The following is a 24,002-nucleotide window of genomic DNA, read 5'->3' as shown; positions in this document are numbered from 1 at the left end:
ATGCTAAAATATTCATATTATGAGGCTCAATTTCTCGATTCTGTCTAGACTTCAGAAGAAACACACACCTACTCAGGAGGCTGTCTCCACTCAGGGAGCCCAGGTGACTAAGGGCTAGGGAATCTGGGCAGCCTGCTGCTGGCTTTTAGCTACCAGCTGTGTGAGTCTTGCCCATGGCACTTTGGTGAGAACAGAAGGTGCCAGGAGGGAGGCCGCATCTCTGGGTTCCGTTTCCACACATCCCTGGGAGCCTGCCCTTCCCAGCCACGTTTTGCTCACGCTGGGTCTGGCACGGTCAACGTCGAGGTCTTATTTAAATGGCTTTGTGTTTTCAGGCCCGTATGACGCCAGGGACGTGGGGCTCGTCTGCCATGGATGAGCCTCACAGGGCTTTATCCACTTGGGGTCATGAATCTAACCCTTCTGATACCTGCGCAGGGGCCATTGGTGGTGCAATTGGGGCCACCGCCTGCCACCTCTCCCTAATGGGACTGAACCCGAGGCCAGCGTTTGCTTCAGGATTTTGCTCCTCTCTAAGAGGTGCGGATAAGCCTTTGAAGCTGGGGCCAATCCACCAGTTCCCCTGTTCAGGGCGCAGGTGTCCAATGGCACCCCGTGAGCAATTTCACACCGCCCATCCCCACACCCCTGCCCCCGCCCCTACCTGAAGCTGCTGCCGTCCCATTCACGGTCCCGCGTCTTTGCAGCACTGGCTTGGATGGGAGCCTGATCCAGTGCCAGCGTGCCACCCCTTGGCAAGGCTCCTGGTCTGCTCACACCACTTTTCACCAGCCAATGTCCTCTAGGGTTGGAACCAACTGCCTGCACGCTGGCCCAGGGAGGTTCCTAGTAATTGTCCTGCTTCCCTCTCGCTCCCCTGGGAACCACCTCAGACCGCAGTGGACTCACAGCAGATTCTCTGCAAGAGATTTCCTCAAGGACTGGATTCCACAAGCCCTTCTGTCCTGCTGCGGGCCTCAGGCAGTGTTCCCGCCAAGCTTTCCCTAAAGACACAAACAGGCAGGCCCTTCCCACAGCGGCCTCAGGGAGCCTTCTGCTGGGCAGAGCATCCCTGCCAGGGGAAGCCAGTGTTGTTAAGTGGGAAGGCTGTGGGGCCTGCAGAAGACAGCGGCCTTGAGGCTGTCTCCACTGCCAGTTGGTGCCACCAAGCTGTCGGGAGGGAGTGGCCATCCCCAGTGGGGTTGGGAAATGGAGACAGAGGTTACAGTGGGCCGCCACAGCCCTCTGAAAACCACGGAGTTCCTTCAGTGGCAAAGACCAGAGCCCCAGGGCTGAGCCGAGCTGCCGTAGCCATGGGACCTGCTCTCCTGGCCCTCTCCTTCCTGTGGCCATGGCCTTGACTGAGGACACCTGTCCAGGTGAGTCAGCCCCCCAGGGGGTAGGACCTTAGAGCGATCACACTCCAGGAAGCTGACAGCGGCCACCTGCTGACCACTCACAGCACACCAGGCCCGGTACTATGCCCTTTGTGAAGGTTCCTGCCCTATTTTCTCAACAGCTTGTTTTAAGCCTCATGCTTTAAAGAGGAGACAGAGGCTCAAAGAAACAGATGCAGCCTAACATAGGGGTTAGGAACAGGGCCCTGGGGCCAAACAGGCCAGGTCCCAAATTCAGAGCATGCAGCAGGGCTGTCTCCCCGGGGCCGAATCCTCCTCCTCAGAAGGGCCGTCGTGAGAGTCCCACCAGCTGTGTGAGGAGGCAGCGGGCGTACAGGGCGCTGGCGGGGGGTGGGCCTAGTCAGAGTCTGTGCCATGATCAATGTCACTGGAAGACCACCCAGCTGGACGTGGCCAGCAAAGTCAAGCTCTGTGGGGAATTTGGCCTGGGAAGTGCCCGGCACTGGGACGTGCCCGGCACTGGGACAGGTAGTCCCCACCGTGTCCCTGATGTAGTCCAGTGAGGCCGATGTGGCACCAAGGCTCCAGACCTTCCCTGGCCTCCTGGAGGCACTCAGGTGATTCCCAGCAGCTCCACCTCTGGCTCCACCTTCTGGGGGGGGCTCTGGCCCCCCTGCATCATGGCTGTGCTGGAGTATGTTGCTCTGAACTCAGAACCAGGGATGGCTTCCAAAAACCCTAGCGGGCACCATGGCCTGAGACTGCTCGTGGTGGACCAGGGGACCAGGGTAATGGTGGGTCCCGTGAAGAAAGGCCCCGAGTGGGGCTAGGAAGAAAACGCATGCCACAGAGGCCCTTTCACTGGTTATGTTATGGGTGAGTTAACTTTTTCCCCGAAACATGTCTTATTTTCTAGATTATCCTACAATATTAAGTATTCTTTTTTAATGAGAAAAATTAGGCAAATAAAAAAAGTGGTCCACACTTGCTCTGACCAGTGAGCCAGGGGTGAGGACAGATAAAAAAAGAAAAAAAAAATCGGGGGGGTGGAGCCAAGATGGCCGAATAGGAACAGCTCCGGTCTCCAGCTCCCAGCCCGAGCGACACAGAAGATGGGTGATCTCTGCATTTCTGCTTGAGGTACCGGTTTCATCTCATTAGGGAGTGCCAAACAGTGGGTGCAGCACAGTTGGTGCGGCACACTGTGCGTGAGCTGAAGCAGGGCGAGGCATTGCCTCACTCGGGAAGCGCAAGGGGTCAGGGAGTTCCCTTTCCTGGTCAGAGAAAGGGGTAACAGACGGCACCTGGAATATCGGGTCAGTCCCACCCTAATACTGTGCTTTTCCAGCAGGCCTGGAAAATGGCACATTAGGAGATTGTGTCCCGCACCTGGCTCGGAGGGTGCTATGCCCACTGAGTCTCGCTGATTGCTAGCACAGCAGTCTGAGATCAAGCTGTAAGGCGGCAGCGAGGCTGGGGGAGGGGCGCCCGCCATTGCCCAGGCTTGCTTAGGTAAACAAAGCAGCGGGGAAGCTTGAACTGGGTGGAGCCCACCACAGCTCAAGGAGGCCTGCCTGCCTCTGTAGGCTCCACCTCTGGGGGAAGGGCACAGACAAACAAAAACTCAGCAGGAACCTCCACAGACTTAAATGTCCCTGTCTGACTGACAGCTTTGAAGAGAGTAGTGGTTCTCCCAGCACACAGCTGGAGATCTGAGAATGGACAGACTGCCTCCTAAAGTGGGTCCCTTACCCCTGAGCAGCCTAACTGGGAGGCACCCCCCCCCCAGTAGGGACAGACTGACACCTCACTCGGCCGGGTACTCCTCTGAGACAAAACTTCCAGAGGAACTATCAGACAGCTGAATTTGTGGTCTCACGAAAATCCGCTGTTCTGCAGCCACCGCTGCTGACACCCAGCCAAACAGGGTCTGGAGTGGACCTCTAGTAAACTCCAACAGACCTGCAGCTGAGGGTCCTGTCTGGTAGAAGGAAAACTAACAAACAGAAAGGACATCCACACCAAAAACCCATCTGTACATCACCATCATCAAAGACCAAAAGTAGATAAAACCACAAAGATGGGGAAAAAACAGAGCAGAAATACTGGAAACTCTAAAAAGCAGAGCACCTCTCCTCCTCCAAAGGAACGCAGTTCCTCACCAGCAACGGAACAAAGCTGGATGGAGGATGACTTTGACAAGTTCAGAGAAGAAGGCTTCAGACAATCAAACTACTCCGAGCTACGGGAGGAAATTCAAAACAATAGAAAAGAAGTTAAAAACTTTGAAAAAAATTAGACGAATGGATAACTAGAATAACCAAGGGAGAGAAGGGCGTAAAGGAGCTGATGGAGCTGAAAGCCAAGTATCGAGAACTATGCAAAGATTGCAGAAGCCTCGGTAGCAGATGCGATCAACTGGAAGAAAGGGTATGGCTGATGGAAGATGAAATGAATGAAATGAAGTGAGAAGGGAAGTTTAGAGAAAAAAGAATAAAAAGAAATGAACAAAGCCTCCAAGAAATTTGGGACTATGTGAAAAGACCAAACCTACGTCTGATTGGTGTACCTGAAAATGACAGGGAGAATGAAACCAAGTTGGAAAACACTCTGCAAGATATTATCCAAGAGAACTTCCCCAATCTAGCAAGGCAGGCCAACATTCAGATTCAGGAAATACAGAGAATGCCACAAAGATACTCCTCGAGAAGAGCAACTCCAAGACACATAATTGTCAGATTCACCAAAGTTGAAATGAAGGAAAAAATGTTAAGGGCAGCCAGAGAGAAAGGTCGGGTTACCCACAAGGGGAAGCCCATCAGACTAAGAGCTGATCTCTCGGCAGAAACTCTACAAGCCAGAAGAGAGTGGGGGCCGATATTCAACATTCTTAAAGAATTTTCAACCCAGAATTTCATATCCAGCCAAACTAAGCTTCATAAGTGAAGGAGAAACAAAATACTTTACAGACAAGCAAACGCTGAATGATTTTGTCACCACCAGGCCTGCCCTAAAGGAGCTCCTGAAGGAAGCACTAAACATGGAAAGGAACAACCGGTACCAGCCTCTGCAAAAACATGCCAAATTGTAAAGACCATTGAGGCTAGGAAGAAACCGCATCAACTAACGAGCAAAATAACCAACTAACGAGCAAAATAACCAACTAACATCACAATGACAGGATCAGATTCACACATAACAATATTAACTTTAAATGTAAATGGGCTAAATGCTCCAATTAAAAGACACAGACTGGCAAACTGGATAAAGAGTCAGGACCCATCAGTGTGCTGTATTCAGGAAACCCATCTCACATGCAGAGACACACATAGACTCAAAATAAAGGGATGGAGGAAGATCTATCAAGCAAATGGAAAACAAAAAAAGGCAGGGGTTGCAATCCTAGTCTCTGATAAAATAGACTTTAAACCAACAAAGATCAAAAGAGACAAAGAAGGCCATTACATAATGGTAAAGGGATCAATTCAACAAGAAGAGCTAACTATCCTAAATATATATGCACCCAACACAGGAGCACCCAGATTCATAAAGCAAGTCCTGAGTGACCTACAAAGGGACTTAAACTCCCACACAATAATAATGGGAGATTTTAACACCCCACTGTGAGCATTAGACAGATCAACGAGACAGAAAGTTAACAAGGATATCCAGGAATTCAACTCAGCTCTGCACAAAGTGGACCTAATAGACATCTACAGAACTCTCCACCCCAAATCAAGAGAATATACATTTTTTTCAGCACCACACCACACCTATTCCAAAATTGACCACATAGTTGGAAGTAAAGCTCTCCTCAGCAAATGTAAAAGAACAGAAATTATAACAAACTGTCTCTCAGACCACAGTGCAATCAAACTAGAACTCAGGATTAAGAAACTCACTCAAAACCGCTCAACTACATGGAAACTGAACAACCTGCTCCTGAATGACTATTGGGTACATAATGAAATGAAGGCAGAAATAAAGATGTTCTTTGAAACCAACGAGAACAAAGACACAACATACCAGAATCTCTGGGACACATTCAAAGCAGTGTGTAGAGGGAAATTTATAGCACTAATTGCCCACAAGAGAAAGCAGGAAAGATCCAAAATTGACACCCTAACATCACAATTAAAAGAGCTAGAAAAGCAAGAGCAAACACATTCAAAAGCTAGCAGAAGGCTAGAAATAACTAAAATCACAGCAGAACTGAAGGAAACAGAGACACAAAAAACCCTTCAAAAAATTAATGAATCCAGGAGCTGGTTTTTTGAAAAGATCAACAAAATTGATAGACCGCTAGCAAGACTAATAAAGAAGAAAAGAGAGAAGAATCAAATAGATGCAATAAAAATGAAAAAGGGGATATCACCACTGATCCCACAGAAATACAATCTACCATCAGAGAATACTACAAACACCTCTACGCAAATAAACTAGAAAATCTAGAAGAAATGGATAAATTCCTCGACAAATGCACCCCCCCAAGACTAAATCAGGAAGAAGTTGAATCTCTGAATAGACCAATAACAGGTTCTGAAATTGTGGCAATAATCAATAGCTTACCAACCAAAAAGAGTCCAGGACCAGATGGATTCACAGCTGAATTCTACCAGAGGTACAAGGAGGAACTGGTACCATTCCTTCTGAAACTATTCCAATCGATAGAAAAAGAGGAAATCCTCCCTAACACATTTTATGAAGCCAGCATCGTCCTGATACCAAAGCCTGGCAGAGACATAACCAAAAAAGAGAATTTCAGACCAATATCCTTGATGAACATTGATGCAAAAATCCTCAATAAAATACTGGCAAACCGAATCCAGCAGCGCATCAAAAAGCTTATCCACCATGATCAAGTGGGCTTCATCCCTGGGATGCAAGGCTGGTTCAACATACACAAATCAATAAATGTAATCCAGCATATAAACAGAACCAAAGACAAAAACCACATGATTATCTCAATACATGCAGAAAAGGCCTTTGACCAAATTCAACAACCCTTCATGCTAAAAACTCTCAATAAATTAGGTATTGATGGGACGTATCTCAAAATAATAAGAGCTATCTACGACAAACCCACAGCCAATATCATACTGAATGGGCAAAAACTGGAAGCATTCCCTCTGAAAACTGGCACAAGACAGGGATGCCCTCTCTCACCGCTCCTATTCAACATAGTGCTGGAAGTTCTGGCCAGAGCAATCAGGCAGGAGAAGGAAATAAAGGGTATTCAATTAGGAAAAGAGGAAGTCAAATTGTCCCTGTTTGCAGATGACATGATTGTATATCTAGAAAACCCCATTGTGTCAGCCCAAAATCTCCTTAAGCTGATTAGCAACTTCAGCAAAGTCTCAGGATACAAAATCAATGTACAAAAATCACAAGCATTCTTGTACACCAATCACAGACAAACAGAGAGCCAAATCATGAGTGAACTCCCATTCACAATTGCTTCAAAGAGAATAAAATACCTAGGAATCCAACTTACAAGGGATGTGAAGGACCTCTTCAAGGAGAACTACAAACCACTGCTCAATGAAATAAAAGAGGATACAAACAAATGGAAGAACATTCCATGCTCATGGGTTGGAAGAATCAATATCGTGAAAATGGCCATACTGCCCAAGGTAATTTATAGATTCAATGCCATCCCCATCAAGCTACCAATGACTTTCTTCACAGAATTGGAAAAAACTACTTTAAAGTTCATATGGAACCAAAAAAGAGCCCGCATCGCCAAGTCAATCCTAAGCCAAAAGAACATAGCTGGAGGCATCATGCTACCTGACTTCAAACTATATTACAAGGCTACAGTAACCAAAACAGCATGGTACTGGTACCACAACAGATACATAGATCAATGGAACAGAACAGAGCCCTCAGAAATGATGCCGCATATCTACAACTATCTGATCTTTGACAAACCTGACAAAAACAAGAAATGGGGAAAGGATTCCCTATTTAATAAATGGTGCTGGGAAAACTGGCTAGCCATATGTAGAAAGCTGAAACTGGATTCCTTCCTTACACCTTATACAAAAATTAATTCAAGATGGATTAAAGACTTAAATGTTAGACCTAAAGCCATTAAAATCCTACAAGAAAACCTAGGCAATACCATTCAGGACATAGGCGTGGGCAGGGACTTCATGTCTAAAACACCAAAAGCAATGGCAACAAAAGCCAAAATTGACAAATGGGATCTAATTAAAGAGCTTCTGCACAGCAAAAGAAACTATCATCAGAGTGAACAGGCAACCTACAGAATGGGAGAAAATTTTTGCAACCTACTCATCTGACAAAGGGCTAATATCCAGAATCTACAATGAACTCAAACAAATTTACAAGAAAAAAACAAACAACCCCATCAAAAAGTGGGCAAAGGACATGAACAGACACTTCTCAAAAGAAGACATTTATGCAGCCAGAAAACACATGAAGAAATGCTCATCATCACTGGCCATCAGAGAAATGTAAATCGAAACCACAGTGAGATACCATCTCACACCAGTTAGAATGGCCATCATTAAAAAATCAGGAAACAACAGGTGCTGGAGAGGATGTGGAGAAATAGGAACACTTTTACACTGTTGGTGGGACTGTAAACTAGTTCAACCATTGTGGAAGTCAGTGTGGCAATTCCTCAGGGATCTAGAACTAGAAATACCATTTGACCCAGCCATCCTGTTACTGGGTATATACCCAAAGGACTATAAATCATGCTGCTATAAAGACACATGCATACGTATGTTTATTGCGGCACTATTCACAATAGCAAAGAGTTGGAACCAACCCAAATGTCCAACAACGATAGACTGGATTAAGAAAATGTGGCACATATACACCATGGAATACTATGCAGCCATAAAAAATGATGAGTTCGTGTCCTTTGTAGGGACATGGATGAAACTGGAAAACATCATTCTCAGTAAACTATCGCAAGGACAAAAAACCAAACACCGCATGTTCTCACTCATGGGTGGGAATTGAACAATGAGAACTCATGGACACAGGAAGGGGAACATCACACTCCGGGGACTGTTGTGGGGTGGGGGGAGGGGGGAGGGACAGCATTAGGAGATATACCTAATGCTAAATGACAAGTTAATGGGTACAGGAAATCAACATGGCACATGGATACATATGTAACAAACCTGCACATTGTGCACATGTACCCTAAAACCTAAATTATAATTAAAAAATAAAATAAACATGAAAAAAAAAATCCACCAAAAATGGCAGCTGCCCTGTCTCCGGTGAGAGCGCTGCTCCGTTTCACCGTCTCTTAGAGCGCTCTCATCAGGGCGTGTTGATTTCATAATCAACAAAATGAAAAATGTTTTTTCAAAGAAGTAAACAACCTTGGTTTGGCTCCAGCTGTGCCACACCTGGCTCTGTGTCCTTGGACCTCATTGCCCCTCTCCAGAAGACCTAGAAGGCCCCTTCCAGCCCAGTAATTCTACAACCACATTCCCAAGGTCTGGGAGGGAAAATGCTTTGTCAGCCCCAATTCCCCAAGTTTCTTAGAAATATTGATTGCCATTAGTTTTTGAAAGTGCCCACTGTTTATTAAGCTCTTTCTAAATGCCATAAATTACACTAAGATATTTAAAATACACATTCTGTAATCCAACCCTGGCCACAACCTTGTTATTATCCCCACTTGGCAGCCCAGAGCACAAAGCTCAGAGGAGTTAAGTGACCTGCCACAGGACACACAGCACTGAGGACACGGGGCTCCCCTAGGTCGGGGTGGCCTCCAACGCCAGGGCTCTGCCCCCCATCACCTCTCTGCCTCACCAGTGCCCGAGGGGTGAGGACAGACCAAGGCCCCAGCAGAGCAGAAAACCTCACTTCCCAGCCACTGTTGGGCCAGGCACTGAGTGGGCACCCGTGTTTCTCTGCAGAGGTGAAGGTGGTGGGCCTGGAGGGCTCCGACAAGCTCACCATTCTCTGAGGCTGCCCGGGGCTGCCCTGGGCCCCAGGGCCAAAGGGAGAGGCAGGCGCTGATGGAAAGAGAGGTAGGTGCGGGCTGGGTGGGGAGGCCAGGCAGGGTCAGTGGAGGAGGGCATTGGCTCTTGCTCTTTTTGAAACTAGATGCTGAGTTGGGCAATGTTAGGTAACATGGGGTACCTTAAAATGGCGCCGTACCTTAAGATGGGGCCGGTTCCGGGTTCTTCTCCCCTCCTTGACCGGGCACTATCTGAACCCGCCAAAGGAGGGCCAATCAGAAAGAAGCATCTCCCGCCTTCCCTTGGGCCCACCCCTAGCCCAATCCACGTAGGCCCAAGGGATATAAAACCCAGCACATCAGCAGCCCTCTCTCTCTTCTCTTCCTTCTCCTTGCGTGGTGCCGCTTGATACCTCCAATAAAGATCTCTTGACCACGACTGGTGTAGTTTGGTCTCCACCTGGCCCCTTTCATTGGTGCCATGACTCAGATTGGGACTCCCCAACCCCCTCGGTGGGACCCCGATCCCTTTCGGCCTCAGTCCAGACCCCGGCTGGTCTTCACTCATTCTCCTGTTCACCAAGCTGTTCGCCCCACACCGGCCTCGTCTCGGTGAGTCTTCCCCCCCAGGGTCTACCTCTCTAGGCAGGCAAGAGACCCCACGAAGTGCCTCGCCTCAAGCCCCTAAGGCCACGGTAGACCCCAAATAGCAAACTGGCCCACATATCCCCTAGACAACCAAAGCAAATGGCCCACTTATGGGTCTCTCGATCCTAACATTCTCCAGGATCTCTACAATTATTGCGAGCGAACAGGAAAATGGGTAGAGATCCCATATACCCACGGCTTCTTTCTCCTACGGGATAGACCTAACTTGTCTCCCTTGCAAACCGCAGCAGCTCCTTGCCGCTCTTAAACCGCCAACCTCTCCCTCTGCCCCTGACTTCGACCCAGCCGATGAACCCCCACCATACCACCACTCTCCGCCATGCCCTCCGGCCGCCACCCAACTGGAAGTCGCCCAGCCTCCCACTGCCCCCCCCATGCCCTCAACCACCTATCCCGTCAGTCCCAGCCTTCAGCACCCCCCACCACTCGCTCAAAGTCACAACCCCCCCCCTTGCCCCCCTTAGAGAGGTGGCAGGAGCTGAAGGTATTGTCTGAGTCCACATCCCCTTTCTATGGATTGCTTATCACAAATAGAAAAATGCCTAGGCTCCTACACTTCCAATTCTGCTTTATATATCAAAGAATTCCAATACCTCATCCAAGCTTATAGCCTTACCTTCCATGACATCTATATGATTCTCTCTAACACCCTCCTCCCCGAGGAGCATAGGCGAGTCTAGGAACAAGCTCAAACTTATGCAGATGAGGTTCATCAAACAACCCCAGCCCTACCGCTAGGAGTGCACGCAGTACCTGAGCATGAGCCCAATTGGGATTATAACACCCAAAATTGAGTATCAGCCTGAGACCATTTCACTACTTGCATCATAGCCGGTCTACGGAGGGCAGCTCAAAAGGCAGTTAACTTTGAAAAACGTCATGAAGTCATACAGGATAAAAATGAAAACCCGTCCGCTTTTCTAGACCGCCTTACACAGGCACTCCAACAATACACCAACATAGATCCCGAAACCCCAGACGGCAGGTAACTCCTCATGTCCCATTTTTTTGCTCAGAATTTTCCTGATATCAAAGGTAAACTAAAAAACTGGACAAAGGCCCCCTCACCCCTCAAACCGAGATCTTAGCGACGGCATTTAAGGTGTATCACAATTGAGATGAGAAGGCAAACAGGCAAAAGTACCAGTTACCGGCACAAGCCCTTCAAGCCTCCCCTCGATCACACAGCCATAAGTTGTCATCTGCCCATCCATCCCAACGTCAGCCCCCAGGGCCCTGTTTCAAATGCGGAAAGGAAGGGCACTGGGTCTGAGAGTGCCCAAATCCCAGGCCCCCCAACCGGCCATGTCCTAAATGCCACCAATCTGGCCATTGGGGCGTAGACTGCCCCAGCTCCCAAAGGAGGGCCAGGCCGGCCACCATCCCAACTCCCGATCTTCTAGGATTGGCCATTCAAGACTGACAGGGCCTTGGGACTTCCTTCCCGACACAAATCATCACCACACAGGAGCCCAGGTTCTCTTTAACAGTGGACGGACGTCCCATCACCTTTCTCCTAGACACCGGAGCTACTTTCTCAGTTTTAGGAGAATTTTGGGGCACCACTTCCCTCTTTGGATCTCCCATAGTCGGGGTTGGAGGCCAAACCATACATCCAAGAGCCACTCCTCCCCTCTCCTGCACTTTCTCCGGCCACATCTTTTCCCATCGATTCCTAGTCATGCCACAATGCTGACTCCCTTTGTTAAGAAGAGACATTATCTCTAAATTTAAAACCTCCATCACCTTCAACCCAATCACCCTCCCGCAATCCACCTCACTCATTGCCTTGGTGGCAAGTTCCATAGATCAAACTCCTGCTCCTACTCTGCCTTCGCTCCCAGCCAGCGTCAACCCCATAGTGTGGGACACCACCACCCCCTCATTAGCACTCTGTCCCCCTGTACAAATATTCCTTAAAAACCCACACCACTTCCCCAGCCAACCCCAATATCCTCTTCCTGTCTCCAGCCTGAAAGGATTACAACCAATCATTTTAGACCTCTTAAGAAAAGGGTTCCTCAGGCCAACCCATTCTCCATTTAACACCCCATTCTAGCAGTAAAAAAACCCAATGGTACGTTCCGCCTCGTCCAAGACCTCAGCTCTTATCGTCTATTCCTCCTAGTGCCACATATTTCTCAGTCATAGATCTTAAAGATGCCTTTTTCACCATTCCCCTCTCCCCTCAGTCACAAGACCTGTTCGCCTTCACTTGGACTGACCCAGACACTAAACAGTCACAACAGCTCATGTGGACAGTGCTTCCCCAAGGGTTCAGAGATAGCCCCCATATCTTTGGTCAAACTCTTGCCTCAGACCTACAAAAATTACACTTTCCCCAGTCCACCCTCCTACAATACGTTAATGACCTCCCCCTATGCAATCCCTCTCTAACTGTCTCACAAACTGACACCACCTCTCTTCTCAACTTCCTTGCTGACCAAGGCTACCGAGTATCCCCCCAAAAGGTCCAGCTCTCCCTCACTCAAGTCACCTATCTAGGAGTCCTCCTTGCCCATGACTCAAAGGCCATCACCCTAGACCGAAAGTGCTTCATTAGAAGTCTTCCCATCCCAAAAACCAAACAAGAGATACTCTCCTTCTTAAGACTAGCAGGCTACTTTAGAACTTGGATCTCCAACTACTCTTTATTAGCAAAGCCCCTATATGATCTCTCCCGAGGTACCCCATCCGAGCCTGTAGAGGCCACAGTCAAGCAGCCCTTCCTGTCACTCCAACAGGCACTACTCAAAGCCCCAGCCCTACATCTTCCAGACTTACAACAACCTTTCATTCTATATGTACATGAGCACAATGGCTTGGCTCTTGGAGTCCTAGGTCAGATGCAGGGACCCACTTTTGCGGCAGTTGCATGCCTATCCAAACAATTCTGAGAGCGAACTCGGCCTGCAGGGAACTGAGTTTTCTCCTTTCCCTTCTCACTCGTCCGGCCTGGGTTTCCTCCCTTCTCTCGCTCAAAAAATCCTGGTACCAGGTAACCCACGGCCCTCGGCCTTACAGAGGCCCATCAGTTCTTTCATTTCAGTGACGACCGGCTCCAAGGTTCTGACTCGCAACACGGCCATCGGCTAATAGGGGACGCCCTGTTCAGCCAGCCGCCGTATACATATACCCCTTCCTCTCTCACCATGGGAGGCTCTCCATCCCTGCCGGCCGACTAGACCCCACCGTGCGAGGGTGGGCCCCCTGCCTTCGGGCCCTGGCTGCAGCCTACCTACTACTTCAAGAGTCAAAGAAATTAACGTTTAGGGCAGCTGTTGTCATTACCTCCACCCATCAACTCAAGGAACTCCTGACCCACAAAAGTCTACAAACCCTTCCCCCTTGCCGCGTACTGTCTCTCCTAGTTTCCTTCCTGCACGATTCCGCTGTAACTTTCCAAACATGTGCACCCCTCAATCCCGCCACCCTCCTGCCTGTCTCTCCTTAAACACGAACCCACAAACCCCTCTAAAGCCAGGCACGCCCGTACCCCACAACCTTCTCAAAGTTCGCATTTCTAAAACGCCCTCCCTTCCTACTATTCCTAAGGCATAAGCTGCCGCCCTCATGCCTGCTCCGAGCCCGCTCTTCTGGTTCTCTGCCTCTTACATCTTCTTCTACGGACCCTCCTCCACCAACAGGCCCCCTTCACAACCCTACTACCTGTTCACCCTCAAAGAAACCTACAACGCTAACCGGAGGTCACACACCAATGTCATCAGTTACACCGGATGCTCCATCGACGCATCCTCAGTAAACCTTCCCCTCCCTAAACTCACCATAATAAATAGCGGTTAGGACCCTTATTTCCACATGTTCCACTTTGCCATTTGCTTTCCACACCAGCAATCCCGCAGCGCCTGTAAAACTGAATGGCCCCCAAATGATGGGTGTCCCTGGACCAGCTGGGTTATGAATTAAATCACCAAAAAAAAAAAAAAAAACAGACAGACAGACCCTATTCATATATTATGTCACCAAAACAATGCCTCATCTCGAGCGATTCACATCACTGACCCAGCCAACGCAATCTGGGGCTAGGCAGCCACAGGGAGAATATACCCAAGCAATGCCTGGTCTTATCCAGCACAAACTATAACCATCACCCGTACCCTAAAAACTGACTCCCAACAGGTTCTAGCCGAAATTAACACAACACCTCTCAGGTCCCTACTTCCGATTGTTTCTTATGCGCAAACATCAACAAACCCCCTCTTGCTGCGGTTCTCCATAAACACGAGCAACTCCTCCCCCCTGAACACTGGCTTTGTAATCTCCCATGTCCCCCTCCTTGCCAACCTCAGTGTCCCTATTCCTACCTGTTACAACACCAGCTACCACCCCCCATCGCCCCACAATGTAACATGCAAACAAACTGTCAGCCCCCTCAACTTTCCCTCAACTCACATTGCTCTCCTTCTCTGAAGGCCTTCAAGCCTATCAGTTTAATCACCATAAACCCAGCTCTCCTGAGGACCGTCAGAAAAAAAAAAGCAATCTTCCCACCCATCATGCTTGGAATCTCTCTAACAACCTCTCTCACAGGTACACAGCTTATCCCAATTTTCAGACGGCCATTGGGGAAACGGCTCAGTCTCTAGCTGCCCTCCAACGACAAATCACATCTCTAGCTGGTGTCACCTTTCAAAACCGCTGCACCATCGACCTACTCACAGCCGAAAAAGGCGGTACTTGCATCTTCTTACAGGAGAACTGCTGTTATTACATTAATGAGTCCCAAGTAATTGAAACTAGCATTAAAAACCTACATCAGATAAAACGTAAACTAATGAATGCTAGCACTACTCCCTCCCTTTGGGAAACCCACAAACCCCCCTCTTAGCCCCCTAATGGGTATCCTCGCTTTCTGCGCACTACTCCCCTGCCTCATTCCATATCTAACCAAACATTTAACCAGCTTCTCCTCAGAAACTCACCAGCGAGGACGGGACAGATTCCACAGACGGGCTCACAACCTGCTAACCCAAGCCAGTCATGACAACCGCCAACCAATTCCACAAATTTCTCAACGATTTCTGTGCCGACAGCTGGCTCATCGCCAACCCATCCCTGCCCCTCAACTGGCTCACGGCACTGGAGGATCTATACCTACAAGGAACATTACCCCATGCACAACCCTGACGGTTCTCCCTGTGCCCCCCCCACAGCGCCCCCACTCAGCAGGAAGCAGCCAGATGAACCACGACGCCCATTTTCCCCCATTTAAGAAAACAAAAAGGGAGGAAGGTTAGGTAACATGGGGTACCTTAAAATGGCGCCGTACCTTAAGATGGGGCCGGTTCTGGGTTCTTCTCCGCTCCTTGACCGGGCACTGTCTGAACCCGCCAAAGGAGGGCCAATCAGAAAGAAGCATCTCCCGCCTTCCCTTGGGCCCGTCCCTAGCCCAATCCACGTAGGCCCAAGGGATATAAAACCCAGCACACCAGCAGCCGTCTCTCTCTTCTCTTCCTTCTCCTTGTGTGGTGCCGCTCGATACCTCCAATAAAGATCTCTTGACTGCGACCGGTGTAGTTTGGTCTCTGCCCGGCCCCTTTCAGGCAACACCCCCACCTTGGTTCCTAGGTTGGGGGCCTGGGTCGGGCCCCTGCTAGAGCCAGGAACAGAGCTGACTGCAGGGGCCCAGTGGGCGTTCTGCAAACGCCTGAGTGGGGTGGTCATCTTTTAATGACCTAATGAGTGCCCGGTGGGTGTTTTGGCAGAAAACTTGGTTTTAGTCCTGAACTACCATCTGCTGTGTGGCCCCCTGCAGGACTCTGATTCCCAGTCCCTATTCTCACCTGGGCTGTGGAGCTAAAAGTCTCCCAGGGACCAGCTTCAGAGGAGGAACCTGCAGCTGAGGGAAGTGAGGAAAGGTTCTCAGGTTCTCATTCCTGGAAGGGGAAGAGCCAGGACTCCACCTACGGTCTCTGGGAAGGGCTCTGAATTTCCAGGTCCTGGCCCCTGAGTGGACAAGAGAGCCACGTGAGGCCTGGGTCCTGGGTCTAGAACCTTCTGGTGCAGGACAGGCAAGCTCAGGTGGGGCCGCGGTCACATCGCAGCACAAATAGGATCCTGGTCATGACACGAAGAGTCACAGCCGCCAGCTCCAGGGTGGGTCCTTCGGGTCCTGGGCAGGGAGCTCTGTTTAAGGTGGCGTCTTTGGAATTTGCAGGAGAACGTGGCCCCCTGGAGCCCCTGGGAAGGTAGGACCACCTGCGCCCAAGGGTAAGGAAGAGACGAGAGTGAGGAGGGGCTGCGAGGCCCTTCCAGACCCAGCTGCAGAGGAGCGTGGACGGGGCCTCTGGGGCTGTCACACTGTCCTCGCCAGAGCCAACGCCTGTCCAGGAAGGGCTCCCTGGGCTCAGTCCAGGGCAGAGGTCTCAGTGTGGGGCAGGGGTCTCAGTCGCTGGAAGGGGTCTCAGTCTGGGGGAGGGGTCTCAGTCACGGGGAGGGTCTCAGTGTGGGCGAGGGGTTCTCACGGGGAGGGGTCTGAGTGTGGGGGAGGGGTTATCACGGGGAGGGGTCTGAGTGTGGGGGAGGGGTTATCACGGGGAGGGGTCTAAGTGTGGGGGAGGAGTTATCACGGGGAAGGGTCTAAGTGTGGGGGAGGGGTTATCACGGGGAGGGGTCTGAGTGTGGGGGAGGGGTTATCACGGGGAGGGGTCTGAGTGTGGGGGAGGGGTTATCACGGGGAAGGGTCTAAGTGTGGGGGAGGGGTTATCACGGGGAGGGGTCTGAGTGTGGGGGAGGGGTTATCACGGGGAGGGATCTAAGTGTGGGGGAGGGGTTCTCACGGGGAGGGGTATGAGTGTGGGGGAGAGGTCTCATCCAGGGGGAGGGGTCTGAGTGTGGGGGGTGTTCTCAGTGCCAGAGCATCCACCTGTGGGTGGGTCTGAGACCAAGCCTTCCCATTCTAAGGTCAGTGTCAGCTGGAGTGGGTGGGACAGGGTTGTCTGCTCAACTCTGCCAGCCCCTCTCATCCCATCTCACCTGTCATCTCACCAGGCAGGAGGCCCTGTCCTGCCACCTCGTGTCTCCTGCCCCCTGCAGGTGTTGTCATTTTGGGGCACTGTTTCAAAACCTAGGTTAGCCAGAGTGGGCAGGGAATATTAATGATAAGCTCTGATCACAGAGAATGTGTAAACATACAATAGGTACATTTAACATAGAAATCCATACATCCGACGCAGATATAAATATTATGTGTTTATCTGTTATATGTGTATAATGGATTTTCTGGTGCACGTCTTTACAGATTATTTAGAAAAACCAGAGCAACGTGCTGCAGGGAAAGCCCCACATTCACCCCTCTGTTCACCCCCGAGCTGCTCGGAGCGTCCTGGGTGTGCTGTGAGAGGAATATTTTCTCTAACTCACCTGCTCCCTCATACTCTGCATCTAAATGTAAATAAATGTCTATCTCCCCAGATGCCACCTCACCCCACCCTTCGTGCTGCATCTACAAACACAGGCCACTCTGGAGCCTCTGGAGGCACAGGGGGGCCCTGAAGCACCAGGCTCCCTCCAGCTTAGACATGTGGCAGGAGGAAGGGGCCAATGAATGCAGGCACATTGACTCTGCTGCCTCCAGGGTCAAGAAGGGCCACAGCCACGCCAGATGGCCATGGGCACTGGCAGCTTTTCTGGAGGGCAGTGGCCACCTTCATGCCAGGAAAGTGAGGCAAGCGCCACCATCTTCTGCTCTGTGCTGGGGACAAGTTATCTGACTTCCAACTCTTTGTGTGTTTGCCTGTCTGTTCCCCTCTCCAGGAGACCCTTGGAAATCTGATCAGTGTAACACAGGTGGGTGGCAGGCCCCAGATCCTCCAGCCCCACCTGTCCTATGGAGCCTAGTCCAACCCGCTCCGACTTGCACTCACCAGGAGCCGGGCAGCATTGGGTTGCTGTGCAGTCCCAGCCCCAGGCCTCTGCCTTTTCTTACCTCTCTGCACTGGCCAGATCCACAGGACGGAGGTGCCTGGTCGCCTGGCAGATGCCCCAGGAAGAAGCAGGGCAGGGCTTTCATAGTCGTGTGCCCCAAGGAAAATTGGAGTGTACACCAAAGGCCGGGTTCCCGGGAGGTGAAGATGGGGGAAGCAATAGGAGACGGGAGGGTCAGCAGACTGGGCGTGGCCATCACAGCTGCGTGGACCTGGGGGCCATGTCCCTGTCCAGGCCTGGGAGTCCTGCTCCATCTGCACAGAAGCCTGTGGCCCTGCTCCTCCCAGGCCTCCCTCCTACTGCCCCTGCCCTGCCCAGGGCCTCCGTCCTGCAGCCGTTCCCCGGGTTCCCTTCCCAGGCCCATGCACCTGCAAGGACCTGCTAGACGGAGGGCACTTCCTGAGCGGCTGGCACACCATCTACCTGCCCGACTGCCGGCCCCTGACTGTGCTCTGTGACATGGACACGGACGGAGAGGGCTGGACCGTGAGTGTGGGGCTGGGCAGAGGCGGTCAGCCTGGGAGTCTCGGAGGCCAGGCTGCACACCTGGTGGGAGAACACACTCTGGAATTCTCTATTCCCCTGGTCGGGGACAATCATAGATGATGGGGGAGGTGACCCGTGGGTAAAAGTCCAGGCCATGGGGGAGGCTGGGAGGGGCCGGGTGCTCTCCTGCTGTGTGGCTTGGGGCTTGCTGCCTCGCCTCTCTGAGCCCCCATTTCCTCTTTCATCCCGTGGGGTCTGCGAGGAGACCAGGTGGGCGTGCTGGTGACCCCAGCCCGTGATGCTCTGCCAACTACAAACGCTGCTCCTCTGGAGGGCGGGTCCCCTGTGCTGTGGGACGTCGGCCTGGCCCCCCCGGCTCCTGTCCCCTGGCTCCTGTCCCCCGGCTCCTGTCCCCTGGCTCCTCCACAGGTTTTCCAGCGGAGGGTGGACGGCTCTGTGGACTTCTACCGGGACTGGGCCGTGTACAAGCAGGGCTTCGGCAGTCAGCTGGGGGAGTTGTGGCTGAGAAACGACAACATTCACTCCCTGACCGCCCGGGGTAGGGCCACAGCCGGGGCTCAGGGGTTGGGGGGCCCTGAATGGGGGTGCCCCTGCCCCTTGGGCCTGGGCCACCTGGAACATAAGCGCCTCTCGGCCCACAGGGGATTGGGCCCTGAGCACACTCAGGGTGGCACTGGGACCTCCGAGGGCTGTGTCCCCTGCCGCTGGCCCTGGCAGCATCCGGACAGGAGAGGGTTAGAGCTCTGGGCTGAAGGCCTCTTCAGGTCTTGGCCCCACTGGCATCTTCGACCCTGAGCATGCAGAGAAAGAGAGAAACCCTCAGGGCTTGGCGCAACCCTTAGCCCTAACTTCACTTCCCACTGTCTCCCCTTCCTAAAGCTGCTGTCTCCGGGGCGGAGGGAGATTCCTCTCTGGGTCCCTCCTCTCATTCCTCCGGTCAGGCCACAGCCCTCAGCAGGAGTGCGGACAGCATCTTCATCCTCCAGTCACCAGCTCCAGCATATCAGCTGGTCCCTGATCCTGGGGGAACTGGAAAATGGTCCCTTCCTCCCCAGGAACCCATTCCAAGCTCCTGAGCCACCTCCTCGTGTTTGCTGGGTCCTTGCCACATAAAGGAAGGACCGCAGTACTTTCCCACAGTGAGGATCGGTGACCTCACAGCCCATTCCAGGGAAATGCATGGTTTCTTGATGAAGTGAAGTAATACTGGTAGGAGGGGGAAAACTCTAGGTTCAGCAGATGCACCTGAGGGAGTAGGGCCTCCCAATCCCTCCTACCACAAAGGACTTTCTGCATGAACTTGAGGAAACTTTCCCATGGATCACAAGTTCAGACATCCCCTGAGAACACTCAAATTCCCACCTCTGGTGCCTGGAGGCAGAAGGGCTCTTGGGCTGGGACCTTGAAATCTTTCTCCCACAGGAACCAGTGAGCTCCGTGTAGACTGGTGGATTTTCAGGGCAATCACCAATTTGCTAAGTACAGATCATTCAAGGTGGCCAGTGAGGCGGAGAAATACAAGCTGGTCCTGGGGGACTTTGTGGAGGGCAGCGCGGGAGAGTGTCTGTGCGGGCCGAGTGGCCTGGGCCTCCGAAGGGAGTTGGGGAAGGAGAGAGAGCGTGCTCAGCATCTGGCTATGCCTCTGCTCTGTGACATTGGGGGTTGACTTAACCTGTCCAACCCACAAACCCACAATGGGTTCATCCATCAATTCACCCAGTTTATTGTACTTGTGAAAATTATGATCCACATGTCATAAAAAGTACAATACATAGTGGCTATGATTATTTGCTACCATTATTGATGAAAAATGGGAAAGATGATAAGTCTATTTCTACAGAGATTGAATCCCTACACTCTGTCGGAAGTCACTCATCCCCTCTGCTGCCCCACCCGGAGCCAGGCGGTCTCCAAGTGTAGGAATGCCTGTTAGCTGGCTGAGCAGACCAGGCAAGGAGATGCCAAGGCTGCTGTCCCAGCAGAGTGCATGTTCACTAGGAGGTGCCCCTTGGAGTTATGCAGTGCACAACGTGGGCTCCTGGCCATGGCAGCTGTGCACTGGACCTAGGATCCAGGCTCCCTGGAACTTCATGGTGAATGCCCTATTTTTCCGTCTGAGCAGGTGATTCTCTGACATACCGCAAAAACTATTCCTTCTCCACCAAAGACCAAGACAACGACCGAGATGCTAAAAACTGCTGTGCACTGTCAGGGAGCCTGGTGGTATGCCAGCTGTCACCTGTCAAATCGGAATGGTGGCTACCTCGGGGGGGCCCATGACAGCTTTGCAAATGGCATCAACTGGAAGTCGGGGAAAGGGAACAACTACAGCTACAAGGTGTCGGAGATGAAGGTGTGGCGCACCTAGCCCACCGCTGAGGTCAGAGGGTCTCTCCACCCACCCTGGCTGGAGGAGCGCATCCCTCAGCCCTCACCAAGAGGGCAATGTGGGGATCGTGGTCCCCATCCTCACAGGAAGAGGGAGTTCCCACCAGTCCCTTGTAGGCATGGCCTGCAGAGCTTTGCGCCCAGTGCCAGCGTCCAGGCCCCTGCCTCCCGTCTGCAAGGCTAGGCGAAGCCCCAGTGTGCCTCCCTCACCGCAGCCATCAGTGCTTGCTTGCCTCACAGGCGATCGTGGGATGCCATGGCCATTTGCCCTGCCCTGACCACTGGCCACGCCACTGTGCTGCTCATCCATCCTTGCTTCCCTGTGACTTGGCCCTATGGGTGGATCAGTTGCCCTAGGGCTGAGGGAGTTCCCGGCTGGCTAAGACAAAGCATAGCCACCGTGCCTGTTTGTGAATAAAGTTTTATTGGCACAGCCATGCCCATGGCTTCCATATTGTCTCTGGTTGGTTTCTATCATCCCTGGAAGTTTCCAAGTGCCAGGCAGAATAGAGTAGTTGGGATGGAGACCATATGACTCACAACTCCCAAATTGTGCATTAATCACTCCTTTGCAGAGAGTGTTCGCTGACCTCTGCACTCAGAGCCACCTGACCCTGGCCGCCTGGCCCCCGCTCTGCCCACTCAGCCCCTGCTCTGCCCACTTGGCCCCTGTGCCGGGGCTTGCTGCCACCTGCCTCCTAGGGTCCCCCGGGACTCATGCATGAGAGCCTCACACGTTGTACCAAAGGTGATTGTGTGCACGTGAATCCCTCATCAAGAATGAAGCAAAGATTTGAAGGAGGTGAGTGGGTGAGACGGATCTGAGCCTATGGGAGAGGGAAAGATCCTCCTCCCTCAAGCGCTTCCTCTTGGAATTAGCCAGGAGGCCGAGCCCACAAAACCGTGGGTTGCATAAGGCCTGACAACACCTGTTTTCCTTCTGGTCAGCCAAACAGGCCCTCTCCTGGGACCAGCTGCCCTGAGCCCAGATCCCGCAGAGGGTGGAGGGTTCTCCCCAGCCTCGGTCTCTCTCTCCTGGAGAGGGCTCAGACCCCTGCAGGCTCCCTTCCCCACCTCTGGAAATCAGGGCCCTCTCTAGGCCTCTGGCTTTGCTTTTGCTTCTGTTAGTCTCTCTGAGGCTTCCTTCTGCCTTTTCTCTGCTCGACTCAACTCTCCAGGTGGAAATGCTGGCAGGCCCAGTGCGGCTGCTTCACAGATGACTCTTCTCAATCTGTGACCTGCAGGGACCCATAAGCCTCTAGCAGAGGCCTCCGAGGGGCTGAGGCTCACAGGAGAGGGTGTGGGGAGCGTGGAGGAGCCTTGGCTCCTGCTCTCGGTGCTCCTGGTGCAGGTGAGGGCTACGTGATCACAGAACAGGCCCCTCAGGTGGGCTCTGCACCGTTCCCAAGAGCCCGCTGTCTGCATAAGGGGGACAGACAGCTGCAGGAGGTGAGGGCCCACAAATTCCTGTTGTTAGGGGGCTTCACATGGGGCGGGTTTGCCCCAGTCCTGGGAGGATGAATCGGATCTGACTCTGGTGGTCCTTCTGTCCACTCAGACTCCCCTGTGGACAGCCCCTGGGCTAGGCAGGGTTCCTCTGCCCAAGGGGCAGCCTGACCTGAAGGAGTTATTGTGGAGGTGGCTGGTGGCACCTGGCAAATCCCCTCCGTGGGACACTGGATGCCGGTTTCCCCCAAGTTCTGCTGGCTGCAGCTTCGTGTGGGAGACAGCAGCCCCCAGCGCATTGCCCCCTGAGGCAGCAGGTCTTGCAGCCCCACGGTTCTGACTCCGCTGCCTGGAGCCTGGCCTACTAGGCCCTAGTGTGGGTGCAGGGGTCCGTGGGCTCACTGGGAGGGCCAAGTGTAGACCTGGGAATGGCAAGGGCCAGGGGTTGCCCAGAAGTTCCCAGCCCCAGCCTTCACCCCCAGGGTGACGCCTGCCACTCCCTGCACCTTCACCACCTGGCCTCTGAGTTCAACATTATTGAATCTTCCAATCCATGAACTAGGTATAATCTCTCATTTACTTAGATCTTTAATTTTTTCCAACAATATCTTGTAGTTTTCTGAATAGGTCTTAAACATATTTGATTGGATTTATCCATAATTATTTTATATTTTCAATGCTATGGTAAATGGTGTTTTAATTAATTTCTGATTATTCATCGGTGATTTGAAAAAAAATGGATTTTATATACTGAAGTTATATACTACAACCTTGCTAAACTTACTTTGTAGTTCTAGTAGATTTTTCACAGATTTGATCAGATTTTCTACAGAATCATGTCATGTGTTAAATAAAAAAAGACAGTTTACTTCTTCCTTTCCTAATATGCATGACTTCTTTTTCTTGCCAGTGACACTGACTAGGACCTCTAGTACCTTGCTGAGTAGAAATGGTGGGAGTGGACGCCTTCTCTTGCTCTTGGTTGTTCTAATTGCATTCATTCAGTCTTGTACCATTCAACATGATGTGAACTGTGGTGTTTTTTGTGGATGCCCTTGAGCAAGCTTCCTTCCGTGGTAGACAGGCCCCAGGGCGTTCCCCAGGATCCTTGCACCTCACTGCTTACAGCCATGTCTGGTCCCCACTGGTCCCCACCCCCCTTGAGTGTAGAATCTATGATTTGCTTCTAACCAAGAGTACGGCAAAGAGGAATCTGTGTATGTGATTATGTGCACGTGATTATTGCATAAAATAGTAGCTCCCATCTTGCTGGTCTTGCTGCACTCTCTCACTCCCTTGTTGGTTTTGAGGAAGGAAGTGGCCCTTTGGGGAACCCCATGGGACAGGAATTGTGGGTAGTCTTTAGGAATAAAGGGCATCTTCCAACCAAAAACCAGCAAGAAAATGTATCCCTCAATTCCTATTAATACAATGACAAGGGTTTGCAGTCTGCCCCTAAACTGAACGAGCTTAAAAACAGACCACTCACCAGTTGAACCACAGATGAGACTATAGCCCTGTCTGATACCTCAATTGTTGCTTTTGAGACCTTAGCAAAGGACCCCAATAAACTGTGCATGGACTCCTGACCCACAAAACTATGAGATAATAAGCCGGTGTTATTTTAAGCTGCTAAGATGTGGTAATTTGTTACACAATGATAGAAAGTGAATACTTTCTATTCTTCATTTTTGGAGAGACTTTTTCATCTGGAATGGATGCAAATGTTC

At 51.5% G+C, this 24,002-nt stretch overlaps 1 pseudogene; it reads left to right on the top strand.

Moving 5' to 3' along the window:
• Window positions 1-1,209: 1,209 nt before the first annotated feature.
• LOC129478450 (ficolin-2-like) lies at window positions 1,210-20,806 on the top strand (annotated as a pseudogene).
• Window positions 20,807-24,002: the final 3,196 nt, after the last annotated feature.

Source organism: Symphalangus syndactylus, chromosome 3 (assembly GCF_028878055.3).
Source record: "Symphalangus syndactylus isolate Jambi chromosome 3, NHGRI_mSymSyn1-v2.1_pri, whole genome shotgun sequence".
Lineage (NCBI taxonomy): Eukaryota > Metazoa > Chordata > Mammalia > Primates > Hylobatidae > Symphalangus > Symphalangus syndactylus.
Note: the sequence above shows the minus strand (reverse complement) of the source record. Positions and strands in the feature narration are given on the sequence as shown.